Source organism: Bufo gargarizans, chromosome 2 (genome assembly GCF_014858855.1).
Source record: "Bufo gargarizans isolate SCDJY-AF-19 chromosome 2, ASM1485885v1, whole genome shotgun sequence".
NCBI classification, from domain to species: Eukaryota; Metazoa; Chordata; class Amphibia; order Anura; family Bufonidae; genus Bufo; species Bufo gargarizans.
Genome location: NC_058081.1, coordinates 700,626,063 through 700,631,245, shown reverse-complemented (window position 1 = coordinate 700,631,245; position 5,183 = coordinate 700,626,063).

The following is a 5,183-nucleotide window of genomic DNA, read 5'->3' as shown; positions in this document are numbered from 1 at the left end:
GGCACATACAGTATACACAGGGATGCACAGGGTGTTCGGGGGGCACATACAGTATACACAGAGATGTACAGGGTGTTCGGGGGGCACATACAGTATACACAGGGATGTACAGTGTATTCGGGGGGCACATACAGTATACACAGGGATGTACAGGGTATTCGGAGGGCACATACAGTATACACAGGGAATTCGGAGGGCACATACAGTATACACAGGGTATTCGGAGGGCACATACAGTATACACAGGATGTACAGGGTATTTGGGGGGCACATACAGTATACACAGGGATGTACAGGGTATTCGGGGGGCACATACAGTATACACAGGGATGTACAGGGTATTTGGGGGGCACATACAGTATACATAATGACTACAGTATTCAGGGGGCACATACAGTATACACAGGGATGCACAGGGAATTCGGGGGGCACATACAGTATGCACAGGGTATTCGGGGGCACATACAGTATACACTGAGATTTAGGGGTACATACAGTATACATAGTGATGTATAGGGGATTTGGGGGCACATACAGTATACACTGTATTTGGGGGCACATACCGTATACAGTGATGTATAGGGAATTTGGGGGGCACAAACTGTATACACGGGGATGTATGGAGGAATTGGGGGTACATACAGTATACACAGGGATGTAAAGGGCATTTGGGGGCACATACAGTATACACAGGGATGTACAGGGTATTCGCGGGGCACATACAGTATACACAGGGTATTTGGGGGCACATACAGTATTCACAGAGATGTACAGGGTATTCGGGGGGCACATACAGTATACACAGAGATGTACAGGGTATTCGGGGGGCACATACAGTATACACAGGGATGCACAGAGTATTCGGGGGGCACATACAGTATACACAGGGATGCACAGAGTATTCGGGGGGCACATACAGTATACACAGGGAATTCGGAGGGCACATACAGTATACACAGGGATGCACAGGGTATTCGGAGGGCACATACAGTATACACAGGATGTACAGGGTATTTGGGGGGCACATACAGTATACACAGGGAATTCGGAGGGCACATACAGTATACACAGGGATGCACAGGGTATTCGGAGGGCACATACAGTATACACAGGATGTACAGGGTATTTGGGGGGCACATACAGTATACACAGGGATGTACAGGGTATTCGGGGGGCACATACAGTATACATAATGACTACAGTATTCAGGGGGCACATACAGTATACACAGGGATGCACAGGGAATTCGGGGGGCACATACAGTATGCACAGGGTATTCGGGGGGCACATACAGTATACACTGTATTTGGGGGCACATACCGTATACAGTGATGTATAGGGAATTTGGGGGGCACAAACTGTATACACGGGGATGTATGGAGGAATTGGGGGTACATACAGTATACACAGGGATGTACAGGGTATTCAGGGGGCACATACAGTATACACAGGGATGTACAGGGTATTTGGGGGGCACATACAGTATACATAATGACTACAGTATTCGTTCGGGGGGCACATACAGTATACACAGGGATGCACAGGGTATTCAGGGGCACATACAGTATACACAGGGTATTCAGGGGGCACATACAGTATGCACAGGGAATTCGGGGGGCACATACAGTATGCACAGGGTATTCGGGGGGCACATACAGTATACATAGTGATGTATAGGGGATTTGGAGGCACATACAGTATACACTGTATTTGGGGGCACATACCGTATACAGTGATGTATAGGGGATTTGGGGGCACAAACTGTATACATGGGGATGTATGGAGGAATTGGGGGTACATACAGTATACACGGATGTACGGGGTATTTGGGGGCACATACAGTATACACAGGGATGTACAGGGTGTTCAGGGGACACATACAGTATACACAGGGATGTACAGTGTATTCGGAGGGCACATACAGTATACGCAGGGATGTACAGGGTATTCGGAGGGCACATACAGTATACACAGGGATGTACAGGGTATTCGGGGGCACATACAGTATACACAGGGATGTACAGGGTATTCGGGGGGCACATACAGTATACACAGGGATGTACAGGGTATTCGGAGGGCACATACAGTATACACAGGGATGTACAGGGTATTCGGGGGCACATACAGTATACACAGGGATGTACAGGGTATTCGGGGGGCACATACAGTATACACAGGGATGTACAGGGTATTCGGAGGGCACATACAGTATACACAGGGATGTACAGTGTATTCGGAGAGCACATACAGTATGCCCAGGGTATTCGAGGGGCACATACCGTATGCACAGGGATGTACAGGGTATTCGGGGGGCACATACAGTATACACAGGGATGTACAGGGTATTCGGGGGGCACATACACACAGGGATGTACAGGGTATTTGGGGGGCACATACACACAGGGATGTACAGGGTATTTGGGGGGCACATACACACAGGGATGTACAGGGTATTTGGGGGGCACATACAGTATACACAGGGATGTACAGGGTATTTGGGGGGGCACATACAGTATACACAGGGATGTAAAGGGTATTTTGAGGGCACATACAGTATACACAGGGATGTAAAGGGTATTTGGGGGGCACATACAGTATACACAGGGATGTACAGTGTATTCGGAGGGCACATACAGTATGCCCAGGGTATTCGAGGGGCACATACAGTATGCACAGGGATGTACAGGGTATTCGGGGGGCACATACAGTATACACAGGGATGTACAGGGTATTCGGAGGGCACATACAGTATACACAGGGATGTACAGGGTATTTGGGGGCACACACAGTATACATGACTACAGTATTCGGGGGGCACATACAGTATACACAGGGATGTACAGGGTATTTGGGGGGCACATACACACAGGGATGTACAGGGTATTTGGGGGGCACATACACACAGGGATGTACAGGGTATTTGGGGGGCACATACACACAGGGATGTACAGGGTATTTGGGGGGCACATACAGTATACACAGGGATGCAAAGGGTATTTGGGGGGCACATACAGTATACACAGGGATGTAAAGGGTATTTGGGGGAGCACATACAGTATACACAGGGATGTAAAGGGTATTTGGGGGGCACATACAGTATACACAGGGATGTACAGGGTATTTGGGGGCACACTACAGTATACACAGGGATGTACAGGGTATTTGGGGGCACACACAGTATACATGACTACAGTATTCGGGGGCACATACAGTGTACACATCGACTACAGTATTCGGGGGCACATACAGTATACACAGGGATGCACAGGGTATTCGGGGGGCACATACAGTATACACAGGGATGTACAGGGTATTCGGGGAGCACATACAGTGTACACAATGACTACAGTATTCGGGGGCACATACAGTGTACACAGGGATGCACAGGGTATTCGGGGGCAAATACAGTATGCACAGGGTATTCGGGGGGCACATACAGAATATACACAGGGATGCACAGGGTATTCGGGGGGCACATACAGTATGCACAGGGTATTCGGGGGGCACATACAGTATACACTGAGATTTAGGGGTACATACAGTATACATAGTGATGTATAGGGGATTTGGGGGCACATACAGTATACACTGTATTTGGGGGCACATACGTATACAGTGATGTATAGGGGATTTGGGGGGCACAAACTGTATACACAGGGATGTATGGAGGAATTGGGGGTACATACAGTATACACAGGGATGTACAGGGTATTCGCGGGGGCACATACAGTATACACAGGGATGTACAGGGTATTCGGAGGGCACATACAGTATACACAGGGATGTACAGGGTATTCGGGGGGCACATACAGTATACACAGGGATGCACAGGGGATTCAGGGCACATACAGTATACACAGGGATGTACAGGGTATTCGGGGGGCACATACAGTATACACAGGGATGCACAGGGTATTCGGAGGGCACATACAGTATACACAGGGATGTACAGTGTATTCGGGGGGCACATACAGTATACACAGGGATGCACAGGGTATTCGGAGGGCACATACAGTATACACAGGGATGTACAGGGTGTTCGGGGGGCACATACAGTATACACAGGGATGTACAGGGTATTCGGGGGGCACATACAGTATACACAGGGTATTCGGGGGGCACATACAGTATACACAGGGATGCACAGGGTATTCGGAGGGCACATACAGTATACACAGGGATGCACAGGGTATTCGGGGGGCACCTACAGTATACACAGGGATGTACAGGGTATTCGGGGGGCTACAGGATACACCGGGTCTTCGGGGGGCACATACAGTATACACAGGGTGTTCAGGGGGGCACCTACAGTATACACAGGGATGCACAGGGTGATCGGGGGGCACACACAGGGTATTCGGGGGGCACATACAGTATACACAGGGTATTCGGGGGGCACATACAGTATACACAGGGATGCACAGGGTGCTCGGGGGGCACATACAGTATGCACAGGGTATTCGGGGGGCACATACAGTATACACAGGGATGCACAGGGTGTTCGGGGGGCACATACAGTATACACAGGGATGTACAGGGTATTCGGGGGGCACATACAGTATACACAGGGTATTCGGGGGGCACATACAGTATACACAGGGATGCACAGGGTATTCGGAGGGCACATACAGTATACACAGGGATGCACAGGGTATTCGGGGGGCACCTACAGTATACACAGGGATGTACAGGGTATTCGGGGGGCTACAGTATACACAGGGTATTCGGGGGGCACATACAGTATACACAGGGTGTTCAGGGGGGCACCTACAGTATACACAGGGATGCACAGGGTGATCGGGGGGCACACACAGGGTATTCGGGGGGCACATACAGTATACACAGGGTATTCGGGGGGCACATACAGTATACACAGGGATGCACAGGGTGTTCGGGGGGCACATACAGTATGCACAGGGTATTCGGGGGGCACATACAGTATACACAGGGATGCACAGGGTGTTCGGGGGGCACATACAGTATACACAGGGATGCACAGGGTGTTCGGGGGGCACATACAGTATACACAGGGATGCACAGGGTATTCGGGGGGCTACAGTATTCGGGGGGCACATACAGTATACATAATGACTACAGTATTCGGGGGGCTGTTGTCGGGGATGCTGCTGCCGCTGATTCTGAGGTAAATGTAGTAGGAATCAGGCGGGAGGCCGGGAGGGGGA